General features: G+C 40.8%; 1 protein-coding gene across 8 annotated transcripts in view; it reads right to left on the reverse strand.

The window, feature by feature from the left end:
• Nucleotides 1-27389, reverse strand: part of lingo1a (leucine rich repeat and Ig domain containing 1a) — a 179447-nt gene that overhangs the window by 123854 nt on the left and 28204 nt on the right. For 3 of the 8 annotated variants that reach the window (XM_037108070.1, XM_037108077.1, XM_037108074.1), the window contains 2 exons: nucleotides 20587-20678; nucleotides 1025-1128 (listed from right to left, as the gene is read on the reverse strand). The gene's annotated coding sequence lies outside the window, so the exon portion shown is untranslated. Of the gene's footprint in view, nucleotides 1-1024; nucleotides 1746-20586; nucleotides 20679-27389 lie in introns of those variants that run through there. The other 5 variants (XM_037108071.1, XM_037108078.1, XM_037108076.1 and 2 more) reach the window with 3 other exon arrangements.

A 27389-nucleotide genomic window follows, 5' to 3' on the forward strand; every position in this document is an offset into this window, starting at 1 on the left:
GGAAAGAGGCTCATGCAGCATGCAGAGGGGACCGAAATAGCAACATCAATTCTATCTCGTGCTTTCAACTGACAAAGTGGGGGGGGAGTGAGATAAACATGGCATCTTCGCGTGATCGACGGTAACTACTTCTTCAGGTGAGAAGGATAAACAAAAACTAAAGAGATCTTAAATGATTCCGATGATATAATGTCTTCCTCCACACACACGTTTCCTCTGATCTGCGATTGAGCTTTCAAGTCACAGCCCGTGTCAAAAGGCCCCATCAGGTAATCAGACGAACCAACATGGTGGGAAGCTGCAACTCCTCCCCCTACTTCGGCTACGGAGTGTGTGCAGGTATGCAGACGAGCATCCGAAGACGGAATCTGATTCCCACCTTGTCGCATCACACCTACACAACACACAGTCTGTGCGAACACAAATTCACATGTTCCCGTGCTCGCCTTCCCCTGCTGTGAACAGAAGGCACATGTAAACACATCTACGCATGTTTAAATCCCACCCAATCCGTCTCCTGAATCACAAATTACCCCCCTCATTATGACAGTGCCTCCTTGTCAGAGTGAACAGATGGTCAAAACCAATATCATTGTCAGGTAGACCATGCAAACTTGTCTCTAAGGGGACGGGAGCTGAAAATAACAGCAGATCAATAGCAAGTACGAAGTGGAGCATTTTTCCCTCCAGCCTCTGACAGCATGAGCAACACTGCTGGTGTCGGCACACATTTCTGTCCCCCACTTCCTTCCCAACACTCTCACACACACACACACACACACACACACACACACACACGCTCCCAAGCCAGCCAGCCCATCCTCATCCTCCACCCCCCCCCCCTCCATGTCCTAAATAGCCTGCTCTGCTTCATTTAACTGCTTCCCTATCCCATAATGTGTGCTGCTTGCACCTGTCAATATGTCTTGAGAAGTAAATCAGGAAGGAAGTGCAAAAATAGGAGACGAATGTACAGAAAAAAAGAGAGTGAGAGGAGGGAGGCAGGAGAGAGATATAGCCTTACCAGAGCTGTAACGATGGGAATCCAGAAATCGCTTGCCTCATCCCACGGTGGCTGCTCATTAAATCCAAGATACCGGGGAAAGGGTTGAAGATTCCATCGAGATGCTGCCCCGAGAGGAAAAAAATGAGAGTCTTTAATAGGAAGGATTTTGGAGTGTTGTTAAAAAAATGTGGTAAATATGCATGAGGAGAAAGGATCTGATGTCCAAGTCCAGAGCACTTCACGAGTCCTTCGCTTCAGCTGCTGCGAAGCCACATGTGTATACACACTGACACATGTGCTTCACACGGCGTGCCGCACACACACACAGACGCACACATGGGGAGGGTGCATCCTCTGTTAGTCTCGGCTAGGCTGGGAGATTGAGTGGGGAATGAAGGAGGGATGGAGACGGAGAGAAAGAGAGACATAGCGGAAGGGAGGGGATCCGGAGCAGGGCAAGGTGGAGGGAGGAGCCGCAGTGTGTGATGAGAGACCGAGAGAGGGGAGGGAGGGAGGACGAGGGGAGGAGAGAGGCTCTCCTTATTTCCCCCTCGATCTGAACTGCAGTGTGATCTGCACGTAACGTAACAGTGGGCGCTAATGAAATTATTTTAACCGTATCTCCGTCTGAAAGGGCTGCAGGTGATGCTGAACAGCTAAATGTGACGGGATGAAAGCGAGCACCGCGGAAGCCGTTACAATCAGAGCGGTTTGTGTATCCGACCGCTGAGTAATGCCCCGCGCCTTGTGCACAAAGCGAAACGGATAAACAAGCTGGGAAGATGGCTGAGAAAGATGAGAAAGGGGGGATGTTGATGCACCAGGCAGATAGCCAAAGATCCAAACACATCCCGGGTAGGATAGTGCATCGACGGGGTGCATATCAACTAACTTTGCAAACAACTATCGCAACACGCCTTATAGATAACTCTGGCAGCCACTAGCTCTCATCAGTATCTCCACCTTCAATCACATTTGCTCAGATAAAAACCAACTCGCTAGTCGTGACTATAATCTGATATTTCTGTATGACATAGAACACTTTGGAAATCAATGCAAAAGCAGCCAGATTTTCTCCTTCACTTTGCTTTTCATGCATTTTTACCAGGAACAGTTTCAAAATTTGAGTATGTAGATAAATGTGGGAAATCAAAAGTGCAACATAAAAGTCAACTTTACTTTTGTCTTGAAAGTCTAACCAAGACAAAATCAGGGAGTACGATGCTACTTCCCGAGGCAACTTTGGTGAAAGTTAAACTGGACCTGATATTTTCATCAGGGTCTGTCTTCGCCCTAACAACGATGCATCCTTCGGTATTGTCCAACCGACCACGCACATTGCGAAATATTTCCACCGACACATCCTTTGAAAAGCATAGCGGGCATCCCTTGGCTGACATGACTCTCTCCATATAATCCTACACTGATGATTCATGCTCTAAATCAGCGTACACTTCAAGGCAGGGGTTAAGAGTATGGGTGGCATAAGCGGTCAGGACACCCCACTGCGCTGAGCTTACAGACAGGATTAAGAATCAGTGGTGGATGGATGGGAGGCTGGTGGGTAGAGCTCCGAGGATATCTCTCTCCTCAGTGGAGCCATGGTTGTCAGTGGAAGCCCTTCAGTGATCGAGGCGCTTGGCTGGCCTTAAAGGATGAGGGCGACTGTTCTCTACACAGCTGGCTTGAATGTTATCACTTCAAGTGTGCAAGCTGACAGAAACTGATTAATACACCATACAAAGATTTCTTAAGAACAGCATTATTTTTTTTTTTTTTCCTTTGAAGACAAGACGTAACACTTTGTAATAGACTGGGATGGTCTCGGTGATGTTAGCCTCACTGTTGCAGCAGTGAAAGCACTTAGACTTACTGGCTGTGGATCGGTAAACAATCTTTAGGTAACTTTTTACTATCTAGTAGGTATAAGGCAACATACAGTAAGTACAAAAAACAACACAGGCTAAAGATAATGGATGTGTTTAACAAGCCAAAGTATTGTGGAAATTAAAAATGGAACTTATAATGGTAACAGTTATAGTTAACTACCCAAGGGCTCATCACTAGGCCCACTGAAGGTTTATTCATTGCTCACAGATTTATTGAAGGAGAAATGTATCATAGTTCATCACGTTTATGCAGCGATCACACTCCGTACGATTGTCTCTAAGAGAAAGGGAGAGATGTTGTGTATGTTGTGTGTGACATGGAGACAGGGTCAGTCATAGCCTTACGGTGAATTTATTTTAATTCTGCACTTTTCACATTTTACACCTGTAAGTGCTTCCACAGAGATTACAATGTTCAAGCCCATGGATATTTATCATTTGTAGCACAGCATGCTTACTGTAGAGAGTTTCAAGTATCTCTACTGTCATATCAGCATTACTGAGCACATGGATGCACACCTATATGCAGGATGTTATCAGAATAATAGCATTATATGGCAATGGCCTCTGACAATGAATACTACAGTTAAATAAAGCTACATCACACATGGACAGGAATAAGGGTAAGGTTAATAATTGTAAGAAGTAACATACGCATATGTAAACTTTAAAACTAAATTAAAACTAAAAATAGTTTTTGATTCAATTATTGATGCTAACAAAAAAAAAAAAACAACCACATTTTAATTCAGCATTTCAAATCAGCACCAAATACAATGGGCTTGGATAAATAATCCACACAATTTTCATCTCTCTGTTGAAGATTCAACTTGCATCGTATGGGGTGGAGGCAGAGATCTCAGAGAAAGATTTTGCTTTTACTCTGAGAGGAACGTACTAAATTTCATGGCAAATACAATCAACTTCCAACTTCTTGAGACGTTTCACTAAAGAACAAAAAATGTCTTGATGGTGCAAGAGGAATGTTATCAGTTCAAAATCAGTATGCTTTCTGAATCTCTGCACAAAACTGCACAGTAATCCATCCAAGAGGTGTTGCGTCAACTCCCACTAATACTGCCAGACTCGCAGTGTCTCTTACCTGTACGCTAGAATACCTGATCTGTGAATATATGGTTTGAACCAAAACAAACAAAATGTGACCAAAATATCCCTTAAGTCTCCTTTCATCACGAGAATTGTAGAAGCAATGAGTCTGTAACCTTGTTACAAGAGTATTGTGTGTTATCAGGAAGAACAGCTAGTATTTGCGCCCTATGGGTAGCCGTAGAGAACAGGCTCCAATGGATGTTTATGTCAAGATTAAAGGTCATGATAACGAGCACTCTGAGCACGCTCCACCCCCTCTCGGGACATATTGTTGTGCATTTCTTCTCCTTGGCCAAGTCAGATAAATAAGTTGCCATATAAGCAATGACCGATGTCAGAGCGCCAGAGATGAGAAATTACTTGCACGCACGAGAGTTAAAACACAACCTCTTTTGGTACTGCATGGTCTCTGTCCTCTTTGCCATAGATGCAAAAAGTTTGCATATTTCTTTCCTGTTTTCATTCAACAGCAATATGAAGTTGCAGGTTGGAAGTGGATATGTGCTCTGCATACGTTCTTTTCAAATAGCTTCTCTATTTTTTCTGCAAAAGACAGTTGTTCACAGTTGTAGGTGACTGTGATTCGCCCTCCTACTGACTCAAGGCTGTCTCGTCCAGCCTAAGAGCTGGAGACCGGCTGCCACGGTGGGGTGTCTTTCTGATAAACCACTCTTGTTTTATGCCAAATCTTTTGGTTGGCCTTCGTCCTCACGTCATCACCTGTCCCACTCCCTGAACCAGTTTGTGATGGTGACCGAAGAGTAATTAAATCGTAATCTTTTGAATGGAAATTAACTATGGAGGGTATACTTTCCCCAGATCCGCTGTACCGTCTTGAAGGTGGAGATTCATTAAAGAGATTGTGGCAGATGGGAGGCAATTCAGAAAGGAACCTCACAATTTCAAATGTATTTTCAACTTCTCTATCAAAAGTTGCTATTAGAGATGTATTCAAGTAATGAAGACTTGTTGATAGAAATGACTCACACGCTACTTTACCAGGACACAGTGTTAGTCACAGTCAGTGTATTGTGTGTGCAGTAATGGCCAATAAACAACACGGCAAACAGTCATTGTCAATCTGTGTGTGAGGTCAATATTTACTGATAGTCCTAAGCTTGGATGTTGGATTGGTGGTTAGTTGTTGTTTTCATGGAAGTTTTTTTTTTTGTGTGTGCTGCCAATGACAGACCCGAGCACGTGGCACTGAATTATGGCCCCTTTTTTCCTTCTTTTTCTTCCTAGAAGTTACAGAGAAACATCCACAACGAAGAAATGTTGCACCTGCAGTTTCTCTATGTGACGCAAGCAGATGCTTCTGCAACGCCGGCAGTCGCAGCCAATCACACGCGGCCATGAATTATTAAATCGTACATCCAGCAAAGCCTAGACTTTTTGTCCATGCACACAGAAAACAGTCCCAGCTTTCACCGGAATCCATGCGTTTGGCTCTTGTCCTTGTTTAGCATTCGCGGCGCGGTCCCCCGGGTAATGCAGGCACAAAATCGTAGCTCTGTGCATGACAGCATTTCTCCCTTCTCAACATCATTGTGACCCCCAAGAAGCGTTCAGCCCCTGAATTTCCCCACGGTACACCCAGTCACTGTAGCATATGTATACCCGCGTCAAGGAAAACGGTGGAATTGATGTGTGTGCGTGCCGATTGCTTCAACGCCATTACAAATTGCTTGCGCTCAAGCAATCTGATGTGTATCCTCTTCAGACCAGAAAGGGGAGGCTTACTGCTTTGAATCTTCAGCAACATTACGCCTGTCATCTATAGTCGGTACTGTGGGTCGTAACGCACACGCATCTACGTGGAGAACTGTGATGAACCTGTGAAAGTACTCCTTCTCCTGTTTTGTAGGACATTTTGAATCACTCTAACAACTAATAATTGTGATGGCACTTTACATTCTGATTTGTGCAACAGCAATAAGTAATAGTTAATAAGGCCCTGATAAGATGATTAAGCACATTAATAAGACTGCATAAGCATTAATAATTGCATCACATACATGTTTAGCCACTCAAATCGAGGGTCAAAGGACAGAGGGTGTTGTTCACTGTACAGATTAATAAAGCCCACTGAGGTACTGTGATGTGGTTTTGGGCTATATGAATAAAGCTGAATTGATTTAATATATATTGTAAGACAATTATAAGCACTTATAAGAAACTTGCTGACAGTTTATAGGATTCTTAATAAAAACGCGTTTACATTGCGAGTTTACGTTTAATGAGCTTAATCAAAGGTTCATTAATGAATTAATAGGAATGTAAGTTAAACTCAACAAATGTGTTGTGTAATGCTATTTCAGACAATTATATGAAACTCTCACAACTTCCATCAACATTTTCAACCTAATTTCTCTGAAGTGCCTATAAATGTCTCAAAATATTCCAATAAGAGTGTTTAGTATGCTATTATACAGTCTTTTAAAGGGATAGTTTGTGTTTTTTGAAGTGGGGTCATAAATTCGTCCATAATTGCCGATCAGCGCAGCCTCAGTTTGGAGAAGTAGAGAGCTGCTCCAGCCCAGACGCTCAGCTTTGTACTGCAGTGAACAGAGTCCAGATGCAAAGCAGATTTTAGGCACCTAAATCAAGGCTCGCCTAAAAAAATCTATAACTGTACGTTGTATAGAGAAAATTCACACCTCTTTACATCGCCGTCAGAACAAACACCGTAGAAACTCCGTATCCCTACGCAGTTGCGCTAAGGATACGGAGGTTCTACGGTGTTTGTCTGAAATTGTTACGTTTACTTTTGATCGAAAGTAAGCATAAACCTCTTATCTAGCAAGTGGGCCTGGCACTGTATTTCCCTGCTCGCAGATCACCTGTTGCACTAATGCGTAAGTATATGGTTGAGAAATTGTTGAGCCAAAAGAAAGGCAGGTCTGACGGCGATGTAAAGAGGTGTGAATTTTCTCTACACAATTCGCTTTTTCTCTGGACCCCGTTCACTGCAGTACAAAGCTGAGCGTCTGGGCTGGAGCGGCTCTCTACTTCTCCAAACTGAGGCTGCGCTGATCGGTGATTACTGTAAGGAACAGATCGACTATAGATATGTACTTTATATGACCCCACTTCAAAAAACACAAACTATCCCTTTACTGTGAATAAGCATGAGGACCATTTAAACTATTAACTCATATCACATTGAGCTTAATATAACCTTGGATACAGGATTGTGTGAGAGCAGAATATGGCTATAGGAAGATGCTGTATAAAATGGCTATATGGAACAGTGTAACTACAATCAAATCAAAAGAGGGGCTTTAGGTGTTGCTTTTAGATTGGAGGCATTTAAGGTACAGTTAAGATATAAAGAAGCCTCACCACACTAAATACCTCTTTGGCTCCGATGTATAATACAAATAAAAGTACACTATTTTAAGTTTCCTGATGCACTTGAATTAGTCATATTCTTTTGTGCTTACCCAGCAGCTCCTGGAAATATGATTATTCAGCACATACCTTTGGCCCTATTACCTTTTGTAAACTTTCTTTATACTACTTGTGTTAGCAATGTCATTGTTTCTCCAGTGAAACAGAAAAGAAAAAGAGATTTAAATAAAGGGCCGAGCACAGGCCCTTCTTCTCCCATTAATGAGCACAGGATCCATAGACGATGGAAATGTTTTGTCTCTAATCCAGCAAAAAGAGGAGAAATCCCACCAAGTTATCGAGGAGTTAATTAAATGCCGGCTGTTAGTGTTAGCAGCTTGCTATGCGATCAAACTGGCTAATGCATTGTCTATACACACAAGTCAAAGTAAGCAGGGACCACTTTATTTACTTTGCATAACAAAGTAAAACAGAAATTATTATTCAAAGCCATTTTTGATCAAGGTTGTTGTTATTTCAGTCGAATATTTTTGCAGGAGCAGCATGGCAGCTCATAATGTATCCAAACATATTTTGAAGTGTCGCTGTTTATTCAAGAGGAGGCCTTCACATAGGATTAGGGAAGCTCAAGGGTACTGGGACCATATGAACCTACTGTAGTCACAATCCTTCAGAGAGAGGTGAGCCCTCATTACAGGATTTCTAAATCTGTGAGTCAGAGGCTTTCCATCTCTCATTTTATGTTAACTATTACAGGAATTCGTTGAGCCTTTGCCTTAAAGTAAATACCTGCTTTATATCTGTGCTTAAGTATTTCCACCAAATTAACAAATCAGTTCTCACCTCAGAACCACAACACAAACTAACTAACTGGTTGTACAATCAATTGAAAATAAAATATCTAACTACTAGTTGCATATTAGGAAAAAAAATAAAAATCTAATTGACGGTGTAATGGTAAAATTACTATGGGTCATTCAGGTGTCACTTAGATTTAGCAGCGTAGAATTAGGCAGACAGTAATAAGCCACTTAGACTGATGTTAACTAACCTGCAGTGAACACTAATAGAGCAGCGGTTTGTTTCTTTTTTTTAACACAAATGAGCCTTTGTGTAAAACATGTTAAGGTCATGGCGAATGTGAATTTATCAGCCCAGTGGTGAGACTGAAACGTTGGCAGTTAACACTTCTGCAAACCACTGATGCATTAACATTTACACTTGTCATAGACTACTTACTGTTTCAATAACACGTCACATTGTGTTCACATTACATGTTTATGACCTCACTGTCAAAGGCGGAGGTCAAACTGATGGTAGTGGCGACACAAGGCGTTCCAACATTTGTAATAGTTGAACCACTGGGTAATTTCAACAAGGGTCCAAGACATTTTGAAGAGACCTTGAGGCGTCTCCAAGCCATGATTGTAGTGACAAGGTTAAGGTATTTTTTGACAAAAAAACATGATATTTTCCAAGATGGATAACTTGAAACAATGCTCAAATACAGGAGCTCGAAATGCACTGATGACTCTGTTTTTTCTCTGATATATTCTTAAGGTTTGTGATGTTCCAGCGCTATTTTCATTGTTTATTTGATTAATTTGGATGGCGTGCTGACGATAATCAGACAGTCAGGGCACCACTTCTCCCACTATTGTTTCCAATATGGACATGATGTCAAACCTTTCACTGAGGTATATCACGGCTCAGCTTGAGACCATGTTGTCCAAAGAACAATACCATGCTAAACTAACATCAGTTTTAATAGTTTGGGGCAGAGGTGGATTTCACCGTTCAATGTCAAGATTCAGTTCCCATCGGTCAGTTCAGCAGGAAGAATTGTTCACATCGTTTGTTCGTTCGCGTTTCCGGTACAACGTTATTTAGTGGTGAATCATGTAATGCACAATTCTCGGCTCCTTGTTTGATTGTGCTAACGGTCAACATAACACTGTAGTTCAAGGAAAATACATAGATGCAACTTCATGATTATGTGTAATTTTAGACAACACACCAGTGGATAATGTGTATATTCACCTTGACATTAAATTGACATGTATTGAAAGTAAGCCAAGGATGACTGGCTGACTGACTGAACAAGAGTGATGAGCTATAAACAAAATATATATATATATTGTTTTTTTTTACATGGAAACGGTTGCTTTGCTTTCCTGTTTCTCATTGGCTAAAATTGACAACAGTGTCCTAGACTGTCTAGGACTAGAGTAGTCCTAGACATACGATTGGCTCGCTCTCAGTCCTCTTCACCACTCTGATAACTAAACAGTGAACAACACAGCGACTAGTCTGTGAGAACAAAAGAACGGACGAGAGAGAAGTGAAATGTGGAATCAGGTCAGTTTGTTTGCGTTAAAGAGTCGTTCCTTCAAACTGATTCATTCGCAGACAAGCCATATTTAGTTTGTTGAACAACTCCAGGCTGAAAAACAGTGTCAGTCATGTTGCTACACATTTTCTCCATTTAAAAGCTACAACTCTCTCTGTTTAGCTCCATCATGATATCAGAACTGTGGCAGGCTAAAGTGTTCGAAACAGGTTGTTGACAGAATCAGATGTAGGTACACATGAAGGCAGAGTTGCACCCTGCTGTCGCCCAGTTAAAATAAGGACCATCAGCTTTGCGTGGTGAAAGACACAGTGGTAGCAGCCTCCTGTCGAAAAGCACTTAGAACGAGCGTTTCTACCCATGGCCAATGTGCAGTGCTTAGAAGAACAGCCTTTTCTATCTTCCTATTTATACCAAGTCGAAATACATTTTCATTCCGCGAGCCACCAGCAGTTTGAAACGCTCTACGAAACAATAAACACAGAGGTGACAGGCATTTTCAATGGCATCTCCAATCCAATTCACAATCTGTTTTAAAATGTTAGCTGCTGCAATTTGTATTTACTTTACAAAGATTTCAGGCCCGGCTCGTCTTTATTGGCCGTGTTTTGTGTGAGGACAGCTAGCAAATGTTTCCTGCTGAATCCCCACCTCAGTTTGAACAACCATCTTGACTGTGATTTCCTGAAGAAATATCTGTTTGACTCAATTTTGGGAATAATGAAAACCGAAAGCTTTGTTTTAAACCCGACTCGAGTGGTTTCATATAGCGTTAGTTTACTTTTCCAGGGTTGTGAAAACAAACCCTAACGGTCCAGACATCTGGCCCCAGCTAATTCCTGTCTCGATGGTTGTCTCTCCCCCCCCCCCACCTCAGCTCCCTCTCATTAGCTTGACCTCTTACCCTACAGTTTTAATAATCCACAATATCACTACCCCTAGTGACCCATGCATATTTATAAAGCCCTCATTATGCCATCACTCACAGTAATCATTGTCCTGGGGCCCATTATAGCAGGTTTTTGGCACTATACACTGCGGGACTGTTTTCCAGTAGCCACGGCACAAATGCGTGTGCTTGGCAGACTCTTACACCTTGGAGGAACACGGGGATCACAGGTGGGAATGAAGAGTGACAGATGCATATACTGCTCTCCAAAAAACAAGCAACATATTATACTGAAATAATCGGTCTGGAAGAGCGGAGGGGATGAAATCATGTAGCTCGCTGGAATGACTCAAAAGAAGACAAACATAAAAATAATAATAATATTAATAAACAGGTGTGGTGCAATTTCATCTCTTCCTGCCTTCAAGGACTCTCATCGAGGTGGTCTTTCACATTCTTGTGTTCACTTTCCAGCTCAATAAGTACACTAACAACCCTCTCTCTCTCTTTGTGCTGCTTTTATGTTTGGCTCATTTTGCTTTTAGCTGTGTATTGATTACCACCATTCCAACTGTTTTTTTTTGTTTTGTTTTTCTTTTTTCCTATAAGTCAAAGATACAATGTCTATTGTTGCTCCCCAGATCCGTCCCGGTGCTAATATTGTTTGTATTTGTATCAGTATGCATCATCTGATTATGCTTCTCATTGGAGTCTGTTCTGCTGTGTTGCTTGCAGCTGTGCTACTGTTGGCCTGCTGTTACTGATTCTGCTTTCTCTTGTTTTGTGTTGTTATACTTTGTTTTCTTTGTTTGTTCTCTGGCTCTTGCTATTGATGCAAACTGCAACTTTATCCCTGCACACCCTTTGCTTCACAACATGAGACCATTGCCGAGTTTCGCTGACTTGAATCAGCCTGAGTTTGATTCATGTATACCAGTTATTGGACTCAGATAACCACCTTCGCTTACAGCTACTCTTAGCAGAATTTGCACCTTTTTTATCAAATAGGGTGAAAGTTTTAATTCCAATTGGTTGATCAGCCATAACTGATCAAATGACTCAAAAATCAAAAGTTACTTTACAGTTGCAGTATTTCTGAACTTTGGAAAAAGCTAAAAATATAGTTTGGCTAATAGGCTCAAATAGTATTGGAAGATAGCCAAGCCACCCGACTGAAACGTTCAGGAAGGACAAATCAGCATCAGGAAGGACAAATTCAAATATCCGGACACTAATGCTAGAACTTTTTACACTCATGTCACACAACTTGCTACTTGTTGGCTCTTTACGAATACAAAGCATCTAGACTCACCGCTACTCATTTGGTTATAACACCGATCAGTAGAAATGTGTTATTTTCCAGCTTTGTTCAAATGTCAGGTGTGTAGGATTACTCATATCTAGCCATGAGTTTGCGGATCTCAAAAAACAGGAAAACCCCACTTCTCAGCCTCAGTGCAAAAGGTCCTCTCCATAGGGTGAAACAAGTCTTAGTTTCAAGGAATTATTGAATACATGATAACTTGTGTTATATTCCATTTCTGCCAACAAACCAGCTAAACTCCTGTATATCCTTCACACTGTACTTAAGGCCCCTAAAGCCATTAATTAATACTATAATTCAAATCTGACATGCAGTTGAATATAGTATGCACAGAGGCTTTGATTAATTATTTGTTGTGTTGCAGCAACTGTGCTAGCAAATGCCTGAATTGAGCCAGCACAGCCTCCTCAATATCCCCCTCGGTGTTTTGCACACAAAATGATTCCATATAAGTACAGCTGGGGACACTCTTTACCAGAAGAGGATAGAGGGGATTATCTATGGTAAAATGTAAGGTGTAGTAGACTGTACTTTGTAAATCCCCTTCTCACAACAGTATGATTTAAAGATACTCACGCCTAAAAAAAAAAAAAAGAAAGAAAAAAAAAGGGAAGAAAGAGAAGAGCAAGCTCACAGTTGCCAGCTGAAATACAGTGCGTACGTACATGGCTGATATCCCAAAACAAGTGCCTTCAGAAAAGGGATTCAATTTTTCATTAATTTACTCAGAAATATGAAGGTTTTGTCAGGAAAGCTCTTGAGGGTATTAGCAGCTTCACAATACAGAGGCTGATTAAATGAAAAGTGGCAGTGTCACACACAATGGCACATTGTGCATTCAGTGACACAGCAGAGGTATTATGGCTATTTTGGAGATATAACCTTCAGTGTGTAGAACCAAGGTTGTACTACTCATGTAGTGCAGTGGAGAGGGACAAAGCCTGGACTGTGTCATTTTGAATTCACTTGGATGAATAGTGGTCAAACATCTGAAGTAGCTCAGTGTGATTATGGATATGTGTTTGTTTTGCCTTCATTTCTGGGCTCATTATCTAGCCAGAAAACAATATATTAGATGTGTTTTCGCTGCCAGATTTTAGACACTCCGTTATAGTGAAACAATAAACAGGTCCCTTGTGAATTGTGCCCCAGAGATTATTTTTAACATTTATGAAAATATGCTTTTGCTTGGTTGTGGATGTTCTTGTTGGTTCTGTGAATCTGTGCATATATACTCTTAAGTATACTGTGGGTTGTGCTGTAGGTAAAAATTTTCAGTGCATCCTCACAATGTCAGCAATCTCATTACACTTATAACTTGAGTATTAATCCAGCAGTAAGGCAGGAGGGAGCTGTTTGGATCTGTTACGAAGCAGACTGCTCTTCAGAGAGGAAAGGAGGATATTAAGGTGTCATACAGCGAGCAAAGTCATTTTCACCCTGTCAGCCAGCTATCATTGTCCAGCAATTTGTTTGGCGGTGTGATGCGTATAACTTTGGGCTACCTGCAGTGGAAACTTCCTCCAAGCGTTCCATATCCGCTGCAAAGAATGTTGCGATGTGTGACCGGCCATGCCCTTCTATGAATATTTGAAATAAAAAGGCATTAATGTTGAAAAGATGATGAAATAATGAAGACCCCATCCCACTGTTAGCCGCTCAAAAGTTGAACCGCATGTCTGCGTGAGGAACAACCTCTGCATTATTGAAGATGTGTGGTTTGTTTGCACTGTTACTGTTATTCCGTGCATTGTGACCCAAAAACAGTGGGGTGGAATCCAGATTGAACTAGACACTAGCCTTGAGCAACATGTGACGCGTAATTATGCCTGACAATGACAGCATGCATGCTTGACCTATGACATCTGTTATGCATGCATGCATACGGTTTGTTCTTCATTTGACAACTTGGTCAAAATATTCTAATCCCAGGCTGCATTTGTATCTGGTCGTTGCAGGTACTTGATATGTATTTCATCTGTGTGTATCACAATAGAGGCATGAGTTGTTTATCAGCAGAGAAATTATATAAGCACACCTCTGTAATGATTAGCAGGTTTTGTTACATGAAGGTATAAAATGCTTTTTCCGGCACTTATACCTTTCTGGTCTCTGTTTTCTAAATAGCTCCGTGTCTCCTCATAGGCTTCTTTTGCCTTAGCTCTAATGTACTTCACCTTTTACTGACTATGTGTTCTTTCGGCTGGGCCAAGATCATGTTGTGACCATCACTATGGAAACTCCCTGATCCTTGTTCATATGATATCAGTTTTTGATGGGGAGGTAGCGCTACAATTTCCATAATGATGGTTGTACACATGATGGCAACACCCTGATCTTTTATCATTTTCAGCTTTCTTCTGCACGCTTCGGTTTAATGGTTTCACCATAAATATTTTGTATGCATGTTTGTATAAATACATACATATATATAAATACATACATACATACATACACATATACACATGTGTGTGCGTGCGTGTGTGTATATATCTGTGTATATATATATATATGTGTGTGTGTATATATATATATATATATGTGTGTGTGTATATATATGTATATATGTGTGTGTGTGTGTGTATATATATATATATATATGTGTGTATATATATATATGTGTGTGTATATATATATATATAGATATATATTTTTTTTTTTTTCACTCGAGTTGGACAACAATAGATGGGAACTTGTGGGTTGACAGCTAATTAAATTCTCTCTTTGAAATTTGACACTCATTTTATAGACTTTCAGTGCATTGTATTGTATTCTTTAAAATGCTTCTGTTCATGTTTAGTAAGTATATAGACTAGTTTAACACACGGACCAGGTGCACACTGTCCTCATGGTGACTCACAGCCTCCACAGTCCTCACCGTCAATCATTGGGGTACTATTTTTAGGTGGTAAGTGAAAAATGTTCAATGTATTCTGTGGATTATCCAGAGTAATGGGGAAAGTGATTCTGGAAATCGATGTGCTGTTGCACTTTAAAATGTCACTTTCCACTGAGGTGGCCAGCCAAAAATAAAACTGATATCTCAAACCTGGCATGATAAAGCCAAAACTAGGCTTGACAACTCAAAAATATATCTAATAATATGTTTTGTGTACCTTGGATGCATGACCCTTTTATCTAATCCCATTCTGCATCATGTCAAATCCAAATTCTCCTTCAGTTATGGAGAGTCACCCTCCTGTAACAAGGTGCTGAAATCAGACTCAACTCGGTCCTTGGCAATGGTAGAAAACAAATATCAGATTGAAGGCAGCAGAAAGTCGGAGACACCTGGATTAGATATTTTTATTGGAGTAGCAGGTTTATTCAGAGAGCTTTTTGAAGAGAGCCGGTTAATGTGGCGCCAGTGTTCATTCTGCTGCACCAGAGCCAGCGGATGTCTCCCTCTGGGGACTAAGTGTGTGTGGTGTGTGTGCGCGCCTGCATATGTGTGTGTGTTTCAAAAGGGATGCACTGAGCCGCAACCTGGAGCCATTCCAGATTATCCCTCTCTGAGCTTCAATACCCCTGTGTGTGTGTGTGTGTGTGTGTGCGTGTGTGTGTGTGTCACACATGCAAACACACGCCCACGGACACACACATGCAGTACATCCTGCGGCACCCAACATCAGTGGGTCCAAACCGAAGCATGAATGGTTTTAACTGATCCTCTTCCGGGTTCATAAACTCTCTATGTCTTTCATGAAATGTGTTTGGTAACCTTCACTTAAAAGGTCCACAAATTTCATGGGAAGTAGTTTGTAACTGCCAGATAATATATCTGAAATGTCTTTGAAATAACCTCTCAATTACCACAACAGTTACCTCCAAAGGTATTGAAAATATTCTGCTATTCTCCAATAAGCAGTTAATACATTCATTGGTCAATTACCTGGTACTTCTCTGAGAAACTTCCAACCGGTTTCAGGTTTCCAACTACCGCTGGCCACACAATTTTAAACTTCCAACTAGTTTCTGTGCAAATTCCGTGTCCGTGGGCCACTAAATTGAAGTGAGTTGGTGCAACTTCATTTTCATCTAGTTTTTGCTAAACTTCTGTTAGTCAGTGCTTTTTTTTTAACAATTTACATCTTCATCAAGTTCAGCAGATCATACCAACCTTGGAGCAAGTTTCCTAAATGTCGACCTTTTTATACTCAGCCACCAAAGTTGCCAATTACTGAATAATGCAATTTCATAATCAAGAGCCAATCTACTCAGAAGTGTTCTGGAAAATGTTTTAAATCAGCTGCTGTAGCTGCTGGATAACTTCAGATTCAAACTTCTGTTTATATCAGAAGTTGGGAATACCTAGTCGAAAATACTGATTTCTGACTTGCAGTGGATTGCAACATTCCTTGTGGCTCAAGAACAGGGCAGGGTTCATCCACACTCTGGTGGGTCTGGACAGAACACCTTGCCGGCCCACAACATCCCTTAGAACTCAGTCTAGAGGTTACACATATTTGAACAGTGCTGGGGACAAGCTGACAGCACAAAGTCTGGGCCCTACATTGATTACACTACTGCACAACACATAGCAGGCATCCTATGATAAAGTCGCCAACACTGTGAGAGAAGGACACAAGACCTGATGATGTCATCACAAAGGAGGTGGTCGTTTGAAGGCTCTGAAATATGATAATTTCAGTTATTATTGCGTTAAGGACAAGCGGCAAAATGGAGACTGGAGCTGTCACAATGTCCGTCACAGCCTACCTGAGAGTGTGTTCTAGTGCTAGTGCTGCCAATGACCAGCTATTAGAGCTTGGCAGCCGTGCCTCCAGCATTTCAATGTAAAACTGACATTTAGAAGAGAGCAGATGATGCTATTGACACTTGGATAGGCAGTAATTAGTTGCCCCTTTAGCATTCATTGTGTGAGGCATTTCATCACTAAATGTCAATTATCATGGCAGCACTATTCAGCGAGTAACCTTCAGTTTTCACTGTAAGCATTAAAGGGAAGGGTGCCTTTAAGAATAAGCTGACTTTATCCCCATTCTGGCAGGACTTATTGACTGTACCAAGTGATATGGAAAAATGGAGCACTCAAACATCCAAGGGGGTTCACCTGTTTCAAATGTTACCTTTGTAATACCCTCTCCATGCTTCTGAGAGAAACTGAGTAATTGCTACGTAAATACATCAGCCTCAGCTCTACATGTATTTCTGGCTCCCACTTAGGTAGCCCACTGTGTAGCTTTGCTTGTTTTAATCACAGCTAAAATATTCAGAGTGAAAAAAATATGTTACAGCATTTCATTGTCAGATCCACTTTTCCTCAGTCTGTTGCTTTGACAAAGGTAAAGGTCACTATGCCAAAGGTGTGTATGTGTGATATTATACTTCACGAAGAAAGGTAATTTTGGTGCCGCTTCTTTTTACACTTCTGATAATTCTATGGTAAGTAGAAGGTGACAGATGAGCAATATATTGTTTGTTTGTTTTTTTTTTAATTACTCCCAGATTATGGCTATACATAACTTCAAATGATATTAAAAAAGAATACCCCAAATTGTTTAATAATAACATTCTGCATTTTCCAACAAGCAGTTAATAAATGGCTGGTAACTTATTTAGACATGAGGGCTGCATCACAGAGTCACAGTTTAAATTGATGGACTGCAACTTGCTGACATTCATTCATTCATTCATTCATTCATTCATTCATTCATTCATTCATTTATTTATTTACTTACTTACTTACTTACACAAACCAAGTTATTATTACATTATGACAGTTGTGGTGAAACCTAGCATTGCTCCTGTCCTGGTGCTAATCACCCAGTCCAGTCCAAGCATACAATCAAGTCTGACAACCTCCAATTCAACAATACTGAACACCGAATTAGCTTGGCACTGCTGCTGTGCCAAACCTGTACTGTGACCTGCTATACATAGCATGAATCAAAGTTTAGAACTATTTATTTCGGTAAATCCTTCTCAAAGAAAAGCCTTTGTGATGACTAATCAATTATCTATTTATATCTAGCATTTTATGTCCATTTGGAAAAGCTAAAGCTTATAGCCTGTGTGTCCGGATGAAGACCTGCATGGGAATGCCATCATTCATCCTGAACTTGTCCGTCTGACCGTCACCATTGTTGCTCCGTTGGGTTTGTCTCCAATCTGACCCTTACACAAGGCTGTCACAGTTAAGGTCCTGATACTCATTACCAGTTGCAACAAGGGGTCACAGCCACTCTGGTCCTGGCGATGGAAGGTCAGGGCTAATCACAGTGATGCAGCAATCATGTCAGCTGAGAGAGAAGTGCTGAATGTCAGAGCTCATTACGCAGGCAATGACATTGGAGAGAAGTTGGCGGTAAATGAATCCTTACCTTGGTCTCTCTGAAGGAGCTTTAGCAGCTCTGAGCTCACTATACCAAGGATTTGTTCCACCTCATTCACACAAAATGGTAATGCTTCAAATAAAATTAAACATTAGAAAGAAACTCAAGAGTAATAATACACCACAGAGATGTAGTGTGTCTTAATTAAGCATGTTTAGTGTTTTCCTTTGGCTTAATATTCCTCTGGCTCTGACAAGAAATTGCCCAAACTGTACCATTAAAAATTAAACTGGCAAAATGCACACATTACCATTAGCCTCAAAGTGATAGCCTTTCTTGCTGAGTGATACATTTTGGACACTAGTAACCCCCATGATGAGGAGGAGCAAGGTATCACTTTGTTTTTTGTTAGAGGTTAACATAGACAAATTGAAAGTGACGTGATGTCTTTATTGTTCATCCGATGTGACAAAAGCATCTCGTTTTCATGTGTGTTTTGACCTGATACTATCACAACAGAGACAGACAGGCCCAACACTCACACACGCTGATGAGGGTTGTGCTTTTATCGCCCTATGCGTTGTAAACATGTTTACTTACATTTTCCAAGACTGAACGTCATTCTCTTCCATAAGCCAACAAAAAAACCCACACAATTAAAAAGTAATTGCAGTGTTCCATTAGTATTTATTTTTTTTTACTACATGAATTATATTCAAATTCCAACAGCCCAAGTATATACACATAAAAAATAAGATCTCTGTACTGGGACTGCTGTGACAGATATACTGGTTGAATGTTATATTGGTGACATCATGGTAAATGTGCAATAGGTCTTGTGTTGTTTATAGCCACTTCAAGTCAGTTTGTCTCCATGTAGACAGAGTAATATGATGCAAACAGTGGCAGTGAGGTTCACAGTATAACACTTAGATATTGTTCTGCACTGTGATGCAACATACATCCATGCTCCCTTAAGGGGCTACAAACATGTTAAGATCTTAAAGGTGTTGACAGGTGTAAGCAGGAGTTAGTTATAAACACTTACGACGTTTCAATTGGCTGGTTTTCAACTGCCGTCAAATTGCTTTCTCATGTTATATTGACTCCCACATGGTTTGTGGTTAAAGAACAAGGCCACTAAGAAACATGGCATACATGCAAACAGTGTTAATTTCTACACCCATGGTGGGAAAACCCTCCCCCGGGGCATTTGCCTGCTGCTTCAGAGAGAATAAACTGACAGTGCCATGGTGCAGTCCAATCCGTCAAGTCTAATCAATTAGAAATGGCTTTTCCATCAGGAGTCACATGATGAATGACTGATGGGGGTTAAATGTTTAGTGGTGGTTCACCAGGTTACATGTCAATAGTTCTGAATTAACTATTTATTTCACAGATTTTTGCTGCAACATAATGAGGGCTGGTAATCAAACATAGCATTAAAGTGTAATTTCACACAAATTGCAATGAAATATTTACCCGCAAAAGACCTAGAACCAGGCTTACTATAAGTTAAATAGTTAAGGGTGCATATTTCATACTGTAATTGTAAGATTGCCAGTTCGTAGACCTGTGTTGCACGTCACACTCCCCTCTCTCGCTCCCTCACTTCCTGTCTGCTTCAATGGTAAACACACAAAGATAAGCTTAAAGGAAAAAATGAAACTTCATTTCTTTTCCAGACACTACACCGATGTCCCGCTCACTCTGTCTATGTGTTTGCATGGAGGATTAAACATATTAAGTGCCATCCCATGGGTCATCCTCCATATGGTGGCGGAATGGGAATGGAATATAAGACCCTGCAACAGTGTATCTGCACGGATCCTGACTAACAGTATCACAGTGTAAACACACAGAGAGTCACGAAAACATCAGTTAAAGTTCTAAATTGAGAAGGAAATTATTTCTTGTTCCTTCATCGAACTTTATTTAGTGAATGCGGATACTATCTTTTTTATCTCGTCAGTTGTTTTCCATCATTTAGGGGATGTCTTGTATTTACCGCTAAGAGGCACATTCTACAACTCTGAGAATGCATTATGTTTCCAAGTAACAGATGCCTCCTGTTTATTGAGGAGTAGTGAAGGCATCCTGCAATTTTACACCTTCTCCCTCAGTATAGAGTGCCCTCAGGAGATACAGCATGAGTGCGACTCATGAAGGGCAAGTGGGGAGGTTGTTCTTTTAGGAGGGACTGGGTATAAACAAAGACAGAATGTGACAGGTGTTTACATCAGAGTCAAGAGATAGACCTACCGTCTCCCCCTTTACCGTCTATCAATTAAGAGTCCCTTCTCTTGCACCCCAAACACCCTCCAGGTCAGCATCCTCCTCAGTCACCTGCTACCCCTCCTATACCCACCTGTTTACTGACCGCATTGGCCGTGAGCCCTTCACCAGCTGTGCTAAGTTTCCCTACTGCACGTTCACGACATCTGGCTCTGTTTCCAAGGCCTGTAAAAAGCACAGTATGTCCAGTTAGCTCAACTGATTATCACCACTGTGCACAAAATACAGCAGGTACTTGCTAAAATCTGTTGGCCCAAGGTTATGACGGCAACAACACTATGCTGAATGCAAGCCAGGACCCACTGTGCCTGTTACTCTTTTATTCATGATTTGATAGGTAATAGAATGAGATTCATGCTCCAAAACTAGATATCATTTACTTCATTTTATTTCAATCATGATACAGGTCATGACTGAACATGATATTCTCCAAACATAACAGAATAAAAAGCTTTGCGAAGAAGTGAAGCACCAAACCAGGTACTGTAGGATGTTATATGCTGTAAATACATATAGTATATAGCCATACAATAAAGTGTAAAATGACATCAACACAAGTGGACCACATAAACCCATGTGAAGTATAAATTGTAAATCTATGGTAATGCCTCAACATGAACTGGGCTTTGTACTCTCTAAAATTACACACCCAGTTGCCACAATAAAAGTCAGCCATGTGCGTTTCTGCAAAGGTTGAAACATTCCTTTATGTTGCAATGTTTTAGGTTTATTTCAATAAATTCAATATCAGATTCAATATTCCTTTTAATTTTGTGACAACACTGTGCTTATCCTGTGATTAGGGTTAGGGTGAAAAGATCATGTTTGGGCTTAAAAATTCCTGTTTTGGTCACCAAGAACAGGGCTGAAGACGTTCCAAATTCTAGTTAAAACATCTAGTTTTGTTGCAACAAACATGGCTGGATATGCCCCGACTTTCCATCTAAAATGTCTTTTTTTTGGTTGCCTTAAGTGTACTGGGATGTCCTGAAAAATACCCAGTGGTGTCACACTTACAAATGTTGAAACACAGTATTAAATTGGCATCATTGGCTTGGGAGCCTTTTTGCCTGTAACCCACCACTGTCCCTTCTACCCCCTGACCTGAAAGCCAGGTCATAAACATGTGATGTGAACATCATACGGAGACAGCCTTTGTGAAAATCAAAAATGACCTCTTGATGGCATCTGACTCTGGTTTACTCTCCATTTAGGTTCTTCTTGACCTCAGCACAGCCTTCGACACCGTCTCTCATGACATCCTCCTGGACAGGCTGGCCTCCATTGGAATCACTGACATCCCTCTGGCTTGGCTGAAATCCTATCTCACTGGTCGCACACAATTTGTTCAACTCAAGAACCTCAGATCTGGCTCCTCTCCAGTCTCCAGCGATGGTGTTTGTCCTTGGCCCCCTCCCGTTCACTATTTACCTCCTGACCCTTGGACACATTCTCAGGAAATTTCATATTCAGTTCCACTGCTATATTGATGATACCCAGCTCTATATCTCCACCAAGCCTACTTCCACTCTGCCACCCCTAGTTCTATCCAACTGCCCACTGGAAATTAAATCATGGTTCTCACACAACATCAACCGTCTCCGTCCCTCACTTACACCAACCTGCACTGCTATCCTTGTAAACACCATGGTTTTCCTATGAAATCACTCCATAAACTCCAACTGGTCCAGAACGCAGCTGCTCGTATCCTCACCGGAACTCCCTCTGCTGAAGACATCACTCCGGCCCTGCAGCACCTCCATTAGCTTCCAATCAAATCCTGCATTGATTTTGAGATTCTACTACTTTCAAGATCCTTCATAACGTGCCACCATCATATCTCGCTGATACCCTCTCACCCTCTCCGATCCTCTTCTTCTATCCAGCTCTTTGCCCCATCTGCCAGCCTAATCATCATGGGGTCAAGAGCGTTCAGCCGATCTGCCCCCACCCTCTGGAACTCTCTCCCACTAGACATTCGCACTTCTGACATGATCTCCACTTTTAAAACCTGCTTGAAAACACACTTATTCCAAGTGGCTTACTCTGTATCAGACTAATCATACAATCACACTCTTGCTTATTACTCTCTATTGCACTATTTTCACCCGGAAGCTCAACGCTGCCTAACCCGGTTCCGATTGACTTCCTGTACGAGTGAGGACTGAAATCTCTGCCGAGCTCCCAGCACTGTGTAATTGCACCTTCTTATTTATTTTCTTCATTAGCACTAAATGTTTCCTGATTTTGTTGCACTGCTGTTGTTATGTACGGTGTCCTTGAGTGCTTTGAAAGGCACCTTTAAATAAAATGCATTTTTATCATTATTATTGTTGTTATTATTATTAACTGTATTTTGACAAAAGTTCTAAGAGAATCCTGTCATACCTCTCTTTCTGTTGGGTATTTTCAATTTTAAAGAGATATTGCATAAATATTGTCTTAATCTATTGCCTCTGTGCTCTGAGAATTCAAAGGAAGAAAATTGCAATGGCTGGCAGCAGTTTGCTGTCACTCATGACTAACGTAATCCAGTGTAGCTGGAAACATATCATGCCGAGGGGGGAAATTAAGAAAGTCTTATCAGTTTTCCATTTCTATGGATGTTACAAATGTTTCACAGCCACCTTTCAAGCCTTTAACTTTTAAGTGTTTTCTAATTGAAAGATTTTCAAAATGTGGAATGAAATGACAGTTGCAATTTAAGCTGTTTGTGTTTCCACAACATACACAAGTGATACACCGCCATAATCATAAATAGGCCAACTGGACAAAGCCATATGAAACTGTTACCAATACTGTTGTTACACATGATCAAAGAGCTTGTTAGCCACAATGTATATATACTGCTAAAAGAAAGATATAGGAATTACAGACAGACCAACATTCCTACTCTGCCAGATTTGTGTGCTTACAAGCTGTATCTCAGACTTATTTATTGATGGAAAAATGTCATTAGTGTATGACAGTTCCTTAAAAGGCCTGGCTCATTGCATACTGGATCCATTAAGCTTTTTTGTAGATGTTTGTAATCTTTTGTCAATGTGGTGATTAAGCTCCTCTCTGTTCTCACTGAAAGTATCAGCTAGCAGGAGTTAACATCTGGCGGAGGATGAGTTTGATAATGCTTTTGAACGCAGGCGTCGCATACACATTCCAACATCTGTGCTGTTTGCTAATTACTGTCATCACAAATCGAAAAGTAATTTAGAGCGAAGACAGCTGTAAAATTAGTGTTATGAGCATCATCGTCATCAAGAGTAAAAAATTACAAGTAGATGCTTGCTGTGTTAGATAAATTATCCCATGTGTATGGAATGTCGGACGATAGGTAGCTGTCCATGCACAGACAGTGGATCTTTACTTTTGTGTCAATTGCAAACATTGGACCTGTCAATAAGATCATATTAGTATCTGAACTTATAGCATGTTTTAGAAGTTCTGAGGACCAAAACAACAGAGAATAAAACCACTGAGCTTCAAATCACAGCATCTGACAGAAATAGTTAAACTGCATTACCCAAAATACGCATAGAGGTTTATAAAAGTCCCTAAATTACAGTTTAAATCAGTTTACTAAATTTGCCAATACCTGTTAGTGCACCAGTCCAGAGCCGACTTATGTGGGGGTCAGGTTTAATGTGCCAGATGCTACATGCAGGCTTCCCATTTGTTTAACAGGCCTTTACAGCCACGGTCAAAGCTAAATCACACTTTGATTAAATCGTAAAATTTGTCCATGGGCTTTATTTTGCAGTTTGTCCCCACCTCAGCCATTATACGAGGCAGCTGGATGTATAACAGCAAAAAAAGGACCTTTACAGTGGCTATGCCGAATGGAAATGCACCAAAGCCCTCATTGTTCACCGGGGTTCTATTAAGCTTGCATAATGATGCAGAGAAAGTACCAAGGAAACCTACCAAAAGAGCATTATTATTCCTCGCCGCCTCCTCTAGGAATCCAAACAATGCTTGTAAACCTCTGTGACTTCTCTCCGCCTCCTTAAGGGTAATGAGCCTGCCATTGGAATTAAAGGCCAATGAATTAGCCCTCGGCCTTGCTTTTAATCAAGCGTCAGATCAGCAGCAGATTGCTCATCACTACCTCTCCAATCTCTACAGGCTTAATTAGTTAGAACTTCGTTCATCCAATGAACTCTGAACCGCCAAACAAATTAAAGGAATACCTAATTTACAAACGGTATAAAACCTGCTTCAATAAGGATCCCTTTTATTTAATCAATTCATTTAAGCATCTGAAATTAGGAGATTACATTAAAAATGACCTGCACCACTGGAACAAAGGACAAGGTGGCTCATGTTGAGTTAAAAGTGGTTTGGAACAGGGAGCCATTTAGCTTGGTGGGTAGAACAGGCGTCCCATGTACAGAGGCTTTGTCCTCACTGCAGCAGACCCAGATTAGACTCCCGGCCGGGGGCCCCACGCTGTGTGTCACTCTCCTTCTCTCTCATCCTGTTTCCTGTCAGGTCTTAAGCTGATCTATAAATAAAGGCCAAAAAAAAAAACTTAAAAAAAAAAAAAAAAAAGGTTTGAAACGGATTATTAATTAGGTTTTCTGAGACCCGTCATCTTCAGTTACCTTTGCTTTGTGACAATAACTCCTTGATTTCACATGGATTAAATTAAACTGAAGCTTCTCATTTCTGGCAGATTCCTCTCACTGGCAGACTCCCATGTGGCTGGCTAGCTACCCAGATAGCATGCATACTGTACCTCTTGCAGATGGTGGGCCAACAAAAAAAGTAAGCTAATTACTGATTACTCCTTTAAATAGTACAGCCAGCACAGAGTGTACACCAAGCTTTAATATTGTGGTGAACTTGGTAGGAAGAAGGTCTCTGTAGGCTAATATTTAATCTCACCGCAGATGCTGTGCCAGTCAAGTAGCAATACCTAAGGCCTGCATCTTTACTCATTCTCTTATGCACAGGCATTTGATGAACATCACCGCCCGCCCTACCATACTCGGCCACGGTGGCACACTGCAAAAAGATGCAGTTTCAACATAGTTTGAAAGGAAAGGAAGGCCAGTCGTTGGAGTCATATCATCATCATATTTTGATCACAAATAAAGCAAATTTTCCCTCACTATAGGCCTACTGAGTAATGTTTACATTAAAGATATTATAGCCTGTAATAACACCTGTGCTGTGTGCATAGGCTATTAAAGCCAGTAGGACATTCCCTAGAGAAATAAATTGTCATTTAATTAACACAGACTACACACCAAGACTACACCGACTACCAGAATTCTGATTTGATTTACCACAGTGGGCAAAATTATAAATCAAAATTAGAATAATTAACACATGCGCCTACCCGGTGTCAAAGTGACCATATTTCCCAGGTTGAATTCACAGTGGGACTGCTGAATCTATGCAAGCAAGCTATCCCTGCTCCTCCTGAGGTGTTGGGGGAGATGATGTCTCACTCTCCATGTCTTCTTGCTCTGGCTGCGACTTTTTTTTTTTATTCAAAGAACCTCCGTATATCCATAATAACTAACTGCTATAAACCCTGCAATTGTACTAAACAGTAGGCTAACAGATGGGCTCTGGTAATATCAGTGACGTATAGAAGGGGAAAGAATAACACTGATGTTGAATTTGCAGCTCAGCTTCTGCAATTTGTGCTGGTGACAATGTTGTATTTGTGGCTGCTGGCCGAGAGATCACAGAGATCCAGGGCTATTCCAAAACATTCGGGGCAAAACCCCCCGAATGCCCAGGTCATTCTCATTCTCTCTCTCTGAGAGAGAATGGTCAAACCGTTACAAAGCTTCTTAGACAGCGAGCTGCTGTCGCTGTATCATCAATGTTCTGTAATTTGAATCGGCTGAAACAGGGTGCAAGAGAAAATACTCTCGCCATTGTGTTCAGTTTAAAGGCAACTGCTACAAAACGATCAGTGTTTTTTTAATGTTTGCATTAAGGCTCGCCAGTGGAAGACTGATTGTAGCAAACACATTTTGTGACTTGATTTTTCTTATCTATTCCATTCTTACAGCCGATTATTTAAAAGATAATTATGCTGAACAATGACAAACCGTCGTGTTGACATGGATTAATCTAAACTATTAAATTGTTACTGGCATTTGCTTTCTTTTTTTCAGACCGAGTGGAGAAGAAAAAAAAGCACTAAATCCGAATGAAAGAACACATTCTATGCTTAACATTTGCATAACAATCCCTGGCCTTTCTCTGACATTTAATATAGCCTATGAATTATAATCAGCCCCAATAATGAGATGAGAAATACCAAGAGTGTCAGTAAAAGGTTTGCCTCAAATGAATCGTGCTGAATGGGACTAACTGAATAGAACTGCTCCATCTTGAAATGCAAACTTAAAGGCACAACCCATAATTTGCTAACTATAGTCTTTTCTGCTGCACAAGATCCTCCTCTTGGTTGCTGGTAGGTGCCTCAGGAAATGGTTCCACAAACAAAATAAATGGCTAAATAGGAAAACAACTCTTCAAAGGCCTAATCTTCATTTGAAAGGAGCAGGTTTGGGTTCTGTGTTGGGTCACGCCTTCCACGCACAATACCGGAAGGCACTACAGGGCCATGCATGATGGACATTTAGCCTGAAAATTAATTGTTTATCAGTTTATGGTTGAAACAATGAAAGGTACGTTTAAAGCAATCACCAGAACGCACATTAAAATGAACAGCTATCAATAGTACAATTCTGTATAAAAGAGCCAATTTTTTTAAACAGCAAATTAATAAGAAATTTGAGACTACAGTGTCTAAAACTGATATGAGGACAAACTCTACCCTTTTATTCCATTTTTTTTTCCAAAAGAAATCAGCAGAGAGAAATTAATCTGCCTCAGAAGTTACACAGCATT

This window comes from Acanthopagrus latus, chromosome 8, assembly GCF_904848185.1.
Source record: "Acanthopagrus latus isolate v.2019 chromosome 8, fAcaLat1.1, whole genome shotgun sequence".
In the NCBI taxonomy this organism is placed as follows: domain Eukaryota; kingdom Metazoa; phylum Chordata; class Actinopteri; order Spariformes; family Sparidae; genus Acanthopagrus; species Acanthopagrus latus.